At 34.9% G+C, this 15,684-nt stretch overlaps 1 protein-coding gene across 1 annotated transcript in view; it reads right to left on the bottom strand.

The window, feature by feature from the left end:
- Positions 1–15,684, bottom strand: part of LOC116632261 — a 598,396-nt gene that overhangs the window by 253,452 nt on the left and 329,260 nt on the right. The window lies entirely within an intron of this gene.

The following is a 15,684-nucleotide window of genomic DNA, read 5'->3' as shown; positions in this document are numbered from 1 at the left end:
GATGGCTGCATAATATTCCATGGTATATATATACCACATCTTCTTTACCCATTCATCTGTTGATGGACATCTTGGCTCTTTCCATAGTTTGGCTATTGTGGACATTGTTGCTATAAACATCGGGGTGCACGTACCCCTTTGGATTACTACATTTGTATCTTTGGGGTAAATACCCAGTAGTGCAATTGCTGGGTCATACGGTAGCTCTATTTTCAACTTTTTGAGGAATCTCCATACTGTTTTCCAGAGTGGCTGCACCAGCTTGCATTCCCACCAACAGTGTAGAAGGGTTCCCTTTTCTCCGCATCCTTGCCCACATCTGTCGTTTCCCGACTTGTTAATTCTAGCCATTCTGACTGGTGTGAGGTGGTATCTCATTGAGATTTTGATTTGGATTTCCCTGATGCCGAGCGATGTTGAGCACTTTTTCATGTGTCTTTTGGCCATTTGGATGTCTTTGAAAAGTGTCTGTTCATGTCTTATGCCCATTTCTTGATTGGATTATTTGTTCTTTGGGTGTTGAGTTTGATAAGTTCTTTATAGATTTTGGATACTAGCCCTTTATCTGATATATCATTTGCAAATATCTTCTCCCATTCTGTCGGTTGTCTTTTGGTTTTGTTGACTGTTTCCTTTGCAGTGCAAAAGATTTTTATCTTGATGAAGTCCCAATAGTTCTCCAAATGTTATTTTTAATAACACGAATTGTCTGAAGGTCATCATGTCTGAACAGTTATCTCCCGTTCATGCATCTCATCTACCTCATTCCACGGCAGCAGAAAAGGAATTCATTTCCTTTATTTGAAATTCCTCCCTCTTCCAAGCCATTGCTTCTATTAAATTATCCTCATAATGTGAGACTCATCGTTTTTTGTTGAAGTTCAAAAAACATGAATTTAGTTGTTTAAAAGTTAGTATATATCAAAATTAAGCTTTAGAATAATGTGCAATTTCATGTTATGCCTTAAGTCCAAAAAGGTAAACTTTGAAGATTGTTTGTATCTTTTTTTAAAAAGCAAAACAAAACAAAACAAAAACACCCAAAATGTATAGAAATGATGGAGAAGGAAAAAGAAAAAAAAAAAGTTTGTATATATCACAATTTTTGCTGCATTTAAAGAAAACACACACAAAAGAATATCTCATGGATATTCTGACCAAGCTGCTTCAAGTCTTTTATTTCCCCTTCCCTTTAATGCACAGGACTGGAAACAAGTAGTTGAAATCAAGAGAAAAAAACAAACAAGAGCCAATAGGCTCTCCCTTGGCACAACTGCCCTCTGAGCAAGCCGATCAGGAAACTGCTGTCTCATTTTTCTCAGGTATCCTAAGATACCCTTGCTTGTAAGATTATTCTAGAACATATACATAATCTTATGTGAAATTTTCTACTTTCCAATCAGTCTCCAGAAATTACATTACATACTTACTGTCATTTTTTTTTTACAGGTTTATAGTGTTCAGAATTTGCCATATAGAAAAGCTCATTGCTTCCTAGTTTGACACTTTATGATAATACATTACTTCCAACTTTTCAAAATGCTTTTCAACTTTTCAAAATGCTTTCACAAAAAAGTGAAAAGAAACTGTTTCCCTGTGAGAATAACATCACCATTTGTATCCAGTTTAGGCACTAAGGAAGTTAAAGTAGAAATAATTTTTAAGTGTTCAAACCTGTTAACAGTTTAAGGTAAACATGACATAATTATTGGATCATCTCTTCGATCTTCAATATATGCAGTGTGTTCACTTAGTACTTTATAATTTCCTGTCTAGTTTTACTTGAAATCTTCCAAAGACTTGATTATCTCTGGGTTAGGGAGGACCTGAAATAGAATGATTGGCTTTACTTTATTGATCACTCTCAACACCACCTGGGTGCTTTGAGTAATAGACCTAACTTTTCTCTTGAAAGGTGTAACGTTTACAGGAGCAAGCAGTGTGTTTTATTTAAGCAGATTTCCTGTTTTCTATAATCTAAAAAGGATTATTTAAACCAATGAAATATCTGAAAGATAATCATAAGAGTAAATAATAATTTTATTAATCACTTCTTATTCTTCAATCTCTTTCATGGCCTCTAACATACCTTATGTCATTTCACTCTCATAGCAGCCTGTGGGTGGGTTCTATTCTTATGCCCATTTTATGGATGAGGAAGGGGCGCATGGGTGGTGCAGTCAGTTAAGCTTCCGACTCTTGGTTTCAGCTCAGGACATGATCTCAGGGTCATGAGACAGAGCCCCACGTCAGGCTCCACGCTGAGCAGCAGAGTGTGCTTGAGATTCTATCTCCCTCTTCTTCTGCCCCTCCTGTTCATGCTCTTGCTCTCTCTCTCAAATAAATAAATAATTCTTTATAGATGAGGAAAATGGGGCACGGTGTCCTCCATACCCATAATGCAACTCACCCAGGGTCAAATGGCAAAACACGGCACTTGTTTTGACTACAAATCTTATTTAATAGATGGAACTTTCATCTTTGCAAATGATAAACATCTTCAAATATTTCAAGTAGTAAGATGCCTAAAAGAACGTACAAGCAATGTAGGATTGTCCTGTCCATATCACAGATTTGGAGCACTGTTTCATGCAATCAGAGGGACTAAGTATATCATTTTAAACAAATTTGTTTGATTTCTTAGACTCTCAGTTTCTTTGTCTGCCATACTGTCAATATTAATATTGATCTGTGAGAATTAAAATGAACTAATAAATATGTAAGGACCTAGTAGCACCAGGCTTATTTTAGGTTCTTAATAAATATTAGTTGAATTTTCTCCTTCCTGTAGACTCAATATCCAAATTTATGATAATTTGATTCTCATACTACACTGAAAATTCACATCTAACTTATTACAACTTTTTATTTAAGAATCCTTGCTCTTACATTTGTCATGCTTAAGTATCCCATTTTATAATTGAACCCCATTTTATAATTTAGCTTCATATTTCTATCTTGTATGCCAAATCTCTCCCTTTTTTCTTATGATGTATAGTTGACATAAATCTCTCTTTAATATCATAGCTCCTGTGAGATTCCATAGGAGTTGAAATTTCTAACAACTAATTTAGGAGAAAAATTACTTTCGTCCCTGTTAAACATCTTTCCTACTCGTTTACGTTAGAGATGATTGTCTCATGAAAGTCTATGGTTGTGTTTCAGGTGTTAGTGAAATTTTGATCCACTTTACTTGTTACTACAACTTGTTTTTTTCTTTTCAATATGAGGCTCAGCCACCCTAGAGTGTAAGTGTCATGGTCTGTGAATATGCCATGGAGGTTTCTCAACCACTTAATGGGAAACAGAAAACTTCTTATCAATTATATAGATCTAAAGGAAAATGTGTTTCTAAGTTTAAATGATTTTCCATATTGACTGATCTCTTCAGCTTCTTTGTAATATGATTATTCTTACCAATTGCTTAGCAATGAATTATGTCGTTTTTTCCTTTAAATCTCTAAAATCTTGATTTTAATTAGTAGACAATCATCTACCTACTGAAGAATATTACAGGTATAACAATGCAGTAAATTCTCATAAATAATTGTCTTGCTTATCTTAGCGGTGTACAAAATGTTTTCTAAAGTCATGTGTGCAGGGGCACCTGGGTGGCTCAGTCGTTAAGCATCTGCCTTCAGCTCAGGTCATGATCCCAGGGTCCTGGGATCGAGCCCTGCATTGGGCTCCCTGCTCAGTGGAAAGCCTGCTTCTCCCTCTCCCACTTCCCCTGCTTGTGTTCCTTCTCTCGCTTTGTCTCTCTCTGTCAAATAAATAAATGAAATCTTTAAAAAAATAAAGTTATGTGTGCAAAATCAAAATGAACTGAGGGGGAACATCAGAAGACTTCATGACATAATATACCAATGTATTTATATGTTTCAAGGCCACGGATAAAAATAGGAAATTTTTACCAATAATATTATAATAGGTACTTCTAATACTTTGGATATAGTATACAACTTCATTTAACAGCTAAATAAATTTAGAGCTAACTCCAAGCAAGATAGACCATGTAATCTAATGCTATATTTGACTTAAAACAATCAGATGGTCAATATATTTTTTAGGTTCTGCCTGGTCTCAGTCACTGTACACCCTTTCTTCTTCTCCCAACATCACCTTAACTCTCAACCCTATCCCCTCTCCATCTCGGCCAAGGGCTGTGGCTTGTTTTCATCAGAAATAATGACTTACTGTGGTAGTAACTTTCAGTGGGGTTGCAGGAAAGGGGAAAGTCAATACCAAAAGGGTGTTAATCCAAGTTAAAATAAAAGACTATGAATAGTTTAGACATCTCTACCCCCACACAACATGATGCGATGGTTGAGGATGCCTACACAAGAAGGTGTTTAAAGGGGTCTTGCTCAATACTCTGACACTCGGTGCCAGCTCACCCATGAACCTACCCTGGAAGCAGTTTCAAAAGCGTGGTCTCTGAGCATGGTCTCTACCTCGGTTCCAAGTCCCCACTCTCCACCTTGGGTTCTGCTTTTCACTGGGCTCTGGCTGGTACCTGGTCACTTTCTTCTCAGGCCTTCATCTTCCATATATAGGTCTCTGCCAGGTCCCCGCTTGGCCCCTCCCTACAACTGTATCGTGTATGCATGCTGGCAGCACAAGATAGTATGTTAAAGCTGAGAAGGCCTTGAGAAATCATTGAATTTAATATCCTCCTTTCAGAGATGTGGAAACCAGGGATCAAAGCAGATTTTCCCACTTAAATACTAAAGGCATGGCTTGAGTATGACTCATCATTCAACATATTTTTCTTCTTCACTATGACTACTAGGGGTGCATTTTCTACAAATTAAGATATTCCTTACCCAGACTTACCCTGCCATATGTTTTCTCCCTCCCCGATGACACTTCCTTCCTGTGTGTTATCTTGAGTCTTGTGCCACCAGCAGAGAGACTGCTTTCTTGCACACAATGCAGGTCCACATGTGGAATGAGGGATGGTCTGCATTCAGATTCCCACTTGCTAGAGAGTAACTGCTTATTCTTTTTCAATTCAGAGAACCTGAGGACTGTCTGACATCCTTTATGCAGACAGAAAAATGACATCTATCCTATAGAAATGCAGAATTAAGATACTGGTTTTGAAACCTGCTTCTATCTCTAGCTTTTCTGTCGCTCGGCCTGTTCCTTATGCATCTCCTGCTACCACCAGAATCAGTCACATCTGCTTTTGAAGTGGTCCTGGTGTGAAAGTCTGGAGCTGGAAAGGTTTTCTCCCACTGAAACATGTGAGGTGTAGTTGAAATAGTACTATTATTACCATCATTTAAGTCTATTTTACAGTAAATAGGCTTTTTTCCCCATTCTTTGCCAAGAACATAATCAGCAGATACACATAATTTCAATGGGAAAATATATTTTAAGATCCAGCAAAATTAATTTTTATCTCACATAATCCATTCAAAAGTTCACAGCTACCAGAACTTAGTATTTTAAAGTGGTCTGCATTTCTTGTTGTGGTGTTTGTGGATGGTGTTTCAATATAACTGAATTTCTTCCCTTGATATTTTCTTGCTTAGCATTGACAGTCAAGGGTTTATATAGCAAGATGAGTAAGAGGTAACAATTCATTCTCAAATGTCTGTTAAAGCTTTTTCTTTTTTTCTTCTGGCTGGGTGAAAAAAATTGATCCTACATAATGTTAAAGCAAAAGGGAGAGTTAAAAGGTCAAGGTTCTGAACAAACTTGTCTAGGGACTGCCTGTTTGAGCTCAGGTTGGTTATTTCAGCTTTCCATGAATCAGATTCCACATCTACCAAATACCCTCAGTCCTTGTTTGCAAAATACAGAGAAGTCCTTGAGAAAATGCATTATGTGTTATAGTGCAGAATATGCTTACCTTTGAAAAGAGGGTGTTAAAGGGCTCATCGTCCACTTTTTGTGCACATAAAATCAGCCCATGTTCTGGGGAATGCATAGACTGTCAGGGCTGCAAAGAAAGGATGTATTTAATACAGCAAAGGGTTTTGCTAACTAAATGTTGTGCACTGTAGTCAGGTTACTGAGGAAGGGGGCTGAGGATCTTTTATGTAATAAATGTGTGAAATTCATCTTTCTTCAGTCAAAGAAATTGCTCTATCAGAAAGAGAAAAAAAAGAGAGCATGTTCTATATGGGCATACTCCTTTTTAATAAAACCTTAGGGAAAGCTATTTGTTCCAGGTTGAGGTTAGGAGAAATATGACAGAAGTGAAAATATGAATTTGTTCTACAAACTTGTCCAGTATTTGGACACACAATGAATGACCCATCCAGGGGTCTATTTTTGCACAGGGCCACAAGGATTGGCGACTGTTTATAAGAGTGAGCAAAATGAACCGAGGAGAGTAATCATCAGGCAATTCAGACGCAGATTGCAAGCATGGAGCAAAAGGGTGGGAACTTGCAGTTATGATGAGTAAAATCGCTGACTTTAGTCTTCAACACCAAGTGTTAAATATGTGTTTGCTTTGTTAGGGATGAATCAGGCTGAACGACAATTGTCTGTGGTTGTGGTTATTGAGAAGAGAGCGTCAGTGTGTTATATGAGTGCCTGGCAAGTGTTCTCACCCTGTGTGAGCCTGAAAAAAAAAAAAAAAAGTTCCCAATTACTGTTTCCATTGGCCAAGTCAGGTGATCATTCCTAGGGCATAAAAATCGTGGCAGAAATTTATATAAATTACACAAGCACTGCAATACACATTATGCCACAATGTCACGCAAACTGTAATTAATATTAATATTATTGAACACAGAGAATGTTTTAAAAAGTGTGTTAAAAATGAGATATCGAAACTATGTAATTAATAATTCTTTGATTTAGAGGAATAACAGGAAAATGTCTCCAATGTAGAAAGACTATAACTTCTGACAGGTCAGCTCAGCAAGTCTGGACTAACAAACTATGCTAGGCATAGCACGGTTCAGCCCATTATGAGGAATGAATTCATGGGAGAGGAATCAGCAAGGAAAGAGTGCTCTTCATGAAAAAGAGCAACAACAATAATAGGAGCATATTCAAGTAGTACATTGCAAGACCAGGATTATAAATCCTACAGGAATGTGGAAGAGAGATCATTCAAAATGAAAATGAAATGAAAGTTTGGATGGTCTATTTTATATTTGATCAGTTGGAAAGCAATATAGTATGACAGAAAATGAGCTACATAAGTTGTAGGAAATTCTGTCCTTTTCTTTGAGCTTCAGCTTCATCATTTCCAAGTTGGGATCACTTTAGTAAGAATAAATAATGCTCACTGACAATATATTCCATTCAGAATTTGAAACTAGACTTTCAACCCAGGCTGTAAGCCATTATTTCATTTTTAATGTCTTAACTTTGTAATGTCTTACCTTAACGCCTTTCCTCATCAAATGAAAAATTATCAGATCAGAAGATAAGGTTCCAAATCTTAAGTTCTATGTCAATATTGATTGATTGAAGTCAGTGAAACCTAAAAACAAAACATAACTATCTCTTAAATTAACAACCATAAATGAATAAGTCAGTGCTTATGAACCTAGTAATTGTACAATTGCTGATGGAGTTATTCTTCAGAATGTAAATTAGAAATATCTATTATGTTCATATCTTTCAACTTAATAATTCCATTTCTAGTTATCTAAAGTATAATATTTAATGTAGAAAATCTATTCTTACAAAGGTGGTCACTTCATCCTTGATCAATAGAGCAAAGTATTAGATGCAACTAAATAAAAAAATAGAGAATTGATTAAGAAAATTGATGGAACACCATGCAACTACTAAAACTAATAGTTATGAAGACTATTACAATGGCAACCCAAATGCCCATCCAAGTGAGAATAGATGAAGTGTGATATAGTCACAGTGTGATATAGTCACAGTGTTCTACTATACAAAGTCATAATGAATGACGTAGAATGATAGACAGCATTATGAATAAGCCTTAGTAATGAGATTATTAAATGAAAAAAGTAGATTCCAAAAGATTACGTGCAGTATACTAAACTTCTATAAAGTCAGAAATAAAATATGTATTTTTTAGGATCACATGTAAGTATAATTTACAATTTATATATGTATATACACACACAATAAATGTATATATGTATAATGTATATAATACATATGAAATGTATTTCATATATATGAAGTAAGGGAATAATAACAATAGAATTCTGAATGCCACTTCTGTGGGGGAAGGCAGCTGAGGGCTGGGAAATACAGTGTGTGTTTAGGTTATTGTCAAGCTCATAGCTTTTGTGGGGATGGTGGTGAATTTCTGAGGGATTTTATAGTATTACAAATAAGTACATGCTTGAACCACTAATTAGAATGTTGTCACGAACCAAGGATTATGATTCCTGCAATTATGTATATCTACAAGTCAAAGGGAGAAAAAGAAAAGGCACATTTTTAAAAAAATATATATACTTTTTAAAGATTCATTAATAAAAAAGACTAGAAGATAATAAACACAAAAAATGGTTGTGTTACTGTGGTAACTGTGTGATTTTTTTTCTTTTTCAAATTTTCTAAAATGTATTTTTTTACTGAGAACGACTGTTTATAACTCATTAAAAAACAGTATGCAGACCCATGGGTCTCTATGCCAGTAAACTTTTGCAAACATGAAGAAGGCAAATGAAATCATGTAAAATTGATCAGCATTTCAGCAGGCTGTTGACCAATCCCCATAGCTGGAGGACTTGAAGGAGTCACTATTGACTTTGCATTGATAACTAATTTAAGAATCAATCAAGAAAAAAGAAATGTGACTATTTGCAAGAGCACATGCCATATCTAATTTGTAATGAAAAATTATATTACCTACTAGAAAAATCTCCATTTGGTATTGACCCAGAGAATGCAACTGTTGGGTTTCAAACATGAAAGTAGTATGACTGATATGCTCTCCTTTTCAGTTATTTCTGCAGAGGTTATATACAGAGGAATTTTAGATTAACATACATAACATGGACTTTGAGTCCATTAGTTGAATGTCGATGTGCAGAAAACCAATAGGAATAGGGGATGATTCCTAATACAAACAAATTGATTGGACACTTTGACAATGATGTTTGTAGAGCATGATATTGTTGCTGGTTGGATGTTAATGCACTAGGAGGCTCATTCAGCATCAGAAAAATATTACACCAAATTACGCTTTTATAAAGAGTTAGCTGTAAACCTTTGATTTACAAATATTTTAGACCATTTTCCACCTTACTTTAAGCTTTTAAGATATAAGCCACATTATCATTTTAAAAATATAATGATAATTTTCATTATATTTGAAGAATACTAGATGAATTAGATGGGTGGCATACTTTGCAGCATTGTGTCATATATATTTTTCCTTGAATTTAGTGTTTTCTTTCTTGTACACCATCTGTAACACATATAAATCAGTAGATTTCACAGTGTGTTTATTCCAGTTTTATTTGCTGAGTAATTAAAAGAAAAAAAAATCTTGGGCAAGAAGTAGCTTTCAGAAAACAGTCTGTTTAGGGAATTTAAAGAGTATTTTCCCTTTCTCTTCTCTTTTGTGCTATTTCTAATTGCAAAATAAAAACAAAAGTTGGAAGGTATTTTATGAAGTAATTATAATTTCTTACGAATCATATTTTACAATCAAAAGCATTTGGGTTTTCTCTTCTTGCTAGTTATTTAAAGTCTATGGCTTTCAATGACAGGTGTAGAAGGCTATGTGATAAAATAAAATGGATCTTCAGATTTGAAAGAAAAATAGCTGAGTCTGAATACTCATGCTGCCACCTCGAAAAAAAAAATCACATAAAATCTCTTAATCTTATTTTCCTAATATGTGAGAAGATGAAAGCAGCCCAACATAGCTTACAAGATTCCTTGAAAAATAAATGGGAGATTTTATTCAAGTGAGCAAAATTCTTATGTTTTTTTAATAATTGTTTGAGAATGAAGTTCTAAACATAAACAAAATAATTGTTTTAGAATAAAGAACATGAAACCAAACTCTCCTCTCGGGGACAAGGAGGACCAGGCCGTATGTAAGAAGACACACGGAAATCCCAGTGAACCCTTTCGTAAGGGATTAAGAACAGTCTCTGGAGCTCAGGCACCCAGTGTGAGACAATGCCAAAACGGCCATGTTTTCCTGAGGATGCGCATGGCAGCGCTTGCTCTCTGCAGCTGGACTGAATTCAGGCTGGGGGCTCCGAAGTAAGCACCTACATACATGTGCTGTGGAGATTCTGGACAAGAGGTGTCACTGTGTCAGAAAGTAGAGAAGAAATGCGGCACAAGTGAGCTCTTGCAATATAAACACAGCATCTGGTCTGAGGCTTCTAGCATTGCTATGAATCATCAATATATGTATTTGTTTGTTGCATTTTAAAATTATTTAAATTATTCATGTTTATGTAGAAGGAGAGATGCAAAAAATAAAAGCAAGCAGAAAAAAATTACCCATAATCCTACCACGATAACTGCTATTAGGTGTATTTCCACCAATAGCATAGAACCATTATTAGCATTTTGGACAATAATTTTATATGTTATTTTCAATGTGTATGGGTGAAATATATGTATCTTTAAAGTGGGATCATAGCGGGACATATTTTTTGGAAAACTACCTTTAGCATTTAGCAATATATTATCAACATGCTACATATTGATCAATATAGATTGACACCATCATTTGTAATGATTGAGTAGAATTCCATTTTAAGGATGTATGAGTTATTCAAGTAATAACCTATAGCTGTACATTTAAATCATTTTCAGCTTTCCCACATTATAAATAATATTTTTGATACATATCTTCACATTTCTATCTTTATGAATCTATCTGATTATTGAAAAAATTCTTGGAAGTGGAATTGCTGAATTAAATATATTACTTCCAATTACACTGTAGAAAGGTTCTACTAATTTTACTCCTGCCAACAATCTGTGAGAGCCCATCTCTTTTCAGTGAACCATACGGGGCATTTTCCTACTTTAACTCTTTGACAGTCTGATAACTGATGAGAAGAGAGAGGATATCTAGTCTTTCATTCATGGTTATGATTACTAGTAAGATGAAATATTTTTCATCATATCATTTGTATTTCTGATTTTTGTACCTTGCCTGTTACATGTTATTTTTATTACCAGTTTGTAAGATTTCTAAATCTTAGACATTAATCCCTTTTTGTCACACATAGTTTTATTTTTCCTTGTCTGTCATTTGCTTTTTCACTTGGATTGTGGTACTTTTCCTCAGACAGATGTCTTAAAATGTTTGTCTTTCAATTTTTGCCTTGAGTCTTCACTGAAAGGGCTTTCTTCACCTGTATATATGCACTTGTATTTTCTTCTAGTAGTTTTAAATTTTATTATGTACTTATATTCAATCCATTTGGAAAATTAATTTTATTTTAAGGTGTGGGTTAGGGCTTTAAATTTATCCTTGCCAAGTGGTTAACTGGATGCCACAACAATTTTTATCAAATTGTACATATTTTCCTCACCAATTTTAACTGTCGCCTTTACTATACAGTCGTCTCCCTTAACCAAAGTTTCACTTTCCAGTTTGTTACCCGTGGTCAACTGCAGTCCAGAAGTAGATGGTCCTCCTTTTGACCTATAGTCAGAAAGTCAATAGTAGCCTAATGCTATGTCCCAGTGCCTACGTCATTCACCTCACTTCATTTCATCACGTAGGCATTTTATCATCTCATGCCATCACAAGAAGGATGACGACCATACAATAAGATATTTTGAGAGAGAAAGACCACATTCGCATAACTTTTATTATAGTATATTATAATTGTTCTATTTTATTATTAGATATTGCTGTTAATCTCTTACTGTACCTAATTTCTAAATTAAACTTTATCATAGGTATGTATGTATAGGAGAAAAACCATAAAATGTATTAAAGGGTATATACAATATACTTAGATATGTTACACATAGGGTTACACATAGCATATATAGGGTTCAGTAGGATTACCCATAATCCTACCACCACTAGCACTATTAGCTATATTTCCACTCTTAGCTATAGTACCGCTGTTAGCATATAACCACTAGCAGCATTTAGCTACTATACTGAACAGTTTAGGGCTAGAAAATTCACATCATCAGGACTTAGACAATAATTAAAGCTTTTCTAGTGGTGCAGCTGGTCCAAGTAGAGTTACAGATGGACATAAAAAGATGGCTTGTAACAAAATACAAAGAAAGAACTGGGAGTTAAGAAATGCCAAGGAAGAGGAGCTGGCAAAAAAGACTAAGAGAGAATAGCTTAAGAAGTAGGACAAAAGGGGAGAACATCTGAGATTTGGAAGACCAAAAAAGAGGGTTTTGAGGAGAAGGACTATTGTTTTTAAGTTAGAGAATTCTGCTAACTTATCAAGTTGTGTCTTCAAGGAAAAGTTGGATAACACTAAAAACACTAGCACTAAAGAAGTAATGATAATTGTTTTAAATTGAGTATCTAACAAATTCAGAGTCTAAGAAGAATTTTAACTTTTATAATTTTAATTAATTTCAAATACTTAGTCTTTACCTACAGTTTTTTATCTAAGCATAAAACTTCCTATTTCATTTTGTAATAGAATGGAGTCATCCTTTACACCTTGATTTTTCCACACTCCACATCTAAATATTATAAAATCTTACAGTTTACAACTTTGAAATCTCTCCTTACAAGTCATCTCCTGCCATCTGGTCCAAGCCACCATCACCTACTGCTTGGGATGATATAACAGCCTCTGGAACTGGGTTCTGGGATTTCACCCAACCCTCCAGTCCATATTTCCCTGAGTCGGTGTGATCCTTTTACAAAATAAATCAGTCCCTATCATTCCTCTGCTGAAAACCCTTGGATGGCTTCCCGTCTCTCTCAGAGTAAAAGGAAGAGTATGTAAAATTTTCCTGCAAGTCTCCATGATCTGACCATCTGCTGCCTCACAGATGGCATCTCCTAGAGCAATTTCTCCCTTACCCAATTCGGCCATCCTAACAATCCTTGAACCTACAAGTCAGTTTCCAACCTCTGGGCTCCCTCCTTCACTTCCTTCAAATTTCTGCTCAAATATCACTGTACCAAGAAAACCTTTTCTGGCCTGTTAAAGGAGCAGCCTCCTTTTCCTTGCTCTATAAACCCTTATCCTGTTTAATTTTTCTCTATGGCATTTCTCACCATCTGTCATCTTTTGTATTACATTGTATTGCATTCCATTCCATTCTATTCTATTCTATTCTATTCTATTCTATTCTATTCTATTCTATTCTATTCTTCATTCTCTAATCTCTCCTCTCACTAGAATGTGAGTCCCATGAGGGCATGATCTTTCTTTGGTTCCCTGCTGGATCCTGAGAGCCAAGAACGGTGCCGGCACTTAGTAACTACTGGCCTGCATGAATGAACATATATCCAGATATTTAAAAAATCACCATAAGCCTTCTACATCATTGCTGGCATTAAAAGTAATGTTTCCAATTTTGAAATCTTTCAGAAAGGGTTTCTTCTCCCCAAGAGAAGATTCAATTTCATGCTTTGAAAGATTAAATGAAAGGGAATTTGAGTTATGATGACAGAATTTTGGAATATCATAATTTCAAGACTTTTTTTTTACTGATACAACTTTATTGTGATAATTGAGAATAAAAATATTTCTTGAAAGGTCATATGGCATAAAAATGAAAAGTTTAACACTTTGGAGACTTTATAGCAAGATAATCTGGTCTTGGGAGATCTACTTCCCAGCTGCGTAACTTTGGTACCCCTCTATGCCTCAGTTTTCTCCTCTGTAAAACAAGGTCAATATTGTACCCTTTATAATGCTATCATGAGGATCAAATGATTTTGATTATATAAAGGGATTAAAAACAGTGCTTTGAACATAGTGCCTCACAAGAATTTGCTATTATTATTTATTTGATATTCGTATTATCACTTCACAAGTGGTTGCTCTTAGTTGTCAGACTTTTTTGGATTTTGTTTATTTTTCTCCGTAATGATTCCATGAAAAAATCTCTTTCGTAGGAGAAATCTAGGCAGTGTTAATTGTGTAGGTACAAAAATGGATAAGAGCGTTATGGCAATTTCTAGTCATCTGCATAAACTCTTTTTTTTTTTTACTTGTGGGATTCAAACAAACTTTCTGGCCCTTACATTTTGCAAATGAATTTCTGCCTTATTTGCATGGGTAAAGTCAAAGGGGAAATAAGGTGGAATCAGCAAGGGATTCCATCACAGAATGAAATTCTAAAAGCAAGTTTTCTTGTGCCCAGAAAAGGTGATTTAGAAGAGTAAGGAGCTCCAACTTTGAGCCTGAGTGGGGAAAGTCCAAAATCACACACCCTGGCTCTATGAAAAAGTCAGGTCCTTAAATATTTGTCCTCCTCAGATAAATCTGACTTAAACTATTCAGCCATACTTTTACTTCTAGACTCTAACTCCAATGATCATTTTTTTTTTAGTCTTCCAAAATACCTAGAAATTTTATATATTACAGTTGGTAAATCTACTGGAATGATGATATTAACAGTCATAACTGATATTGAACCATGGTTTTTAATTTTGCATAACCTGTGTTTATATGTATTTATCATCTTATTTAACTGTAATCTTTATAAAATTAGGTCTTTCATTTCCTTAGTAATTTCCCAAAAAGGCAAGAGCTGTGCTCAGGAAACAATATTATTGGTGGAGATCCAACAATCAAACGGAATTTTAAGGACATCATGTCTTCTCTTTCAAATATTATTGCTTTTGAAGAATATAATCTGTTATTTAAAAGTAAATTTTAACAAGGAAAACATTCCTATTGCAAATGTAAAACATCTCACATGATTTTTTGAACAATAGTGAACACAATAAAAAGTTGATTTCTCTTCTGCCATGACCCGAGGCCTGTTTATTAGCTGTTCACTGCCTAAATGTCTCCGCTTAAAACCCAGGAACAATCAAGACTTGATATTCAATTTAACTGAGCAAAATATTCATTTTCGGTATTGAAAATACAAAAGAATTATATGAAATTATTTTCCTCCAACTCTGCCCCAGGGTTTACAATCCTGTCAGACACAAGTCATATCAACGGGAAATGGCATCTAATGAAATGCTAAAACAACAGCACTCACAGAGCCAAGAGATCAGAGAAGGAAGTCATCACTTTGTGATCTTCTCAGGGAGAAAGCGGGGCCTCAGCTAAAACCTAAAAGGTATGTAGAGTTTGGAGAAGGAGATGGGAGAAGAGACGGTTACAGTTTTTGCTTTGGAAACTTCATATTTTTTTTATCATTGGCCAGGACACATTTACAGATGATCTATTGAATTGGAAAAAAAGATCTTGTCCATCTTTGAAGTCTTTGTATCTCCTGAATCTACTGAAAGGTGACTCAGAGTCTTCATAAACAAAGTCTGAGACAAAAATCTCGTGAAATTATATAAAATTGTTCCTGATTTTTTTTTCTTTTTTTAAATACTGAAGGATTTGTTTTGCAGAGAGAGAGGCATTAAGCAGGGGGAGAAGTAAAATATATCCCCAACATTTATCATAATAGAATCTAGTATCTTTTATTTTGTCACTTACACCCTGGGGAAATACACTACAAACTCCATTTTTACCTGCTCAAGTCCTTCTTTTTTGTAGAAAAATTAGCATTAAAAATATCCTTAGTTAAAGTCATCATATCAATGTAAGTTATAACTAAAACTGAATGAAA

This window comes from Phoca vitulina, unplaced genomic scaffold (genome assembly GCF_004348235.1).
Source record: "Phoca vitulina isolate PV1807 unplaced genomic scaffold, GSC_HSeal_1.0 scaffold6, whole genome shotgun sequence".
Taxonomy (NCBI): Eukaryota; Metazoa; Chordata; class Mammalia; order Carnivora; family Phocidae; genus Phoca; species Phoca vitulina.
Note: the sequence above shows the minus strand (reverse complement) of the source record. Positions and strands in the feature narration are given on the sequence as shown.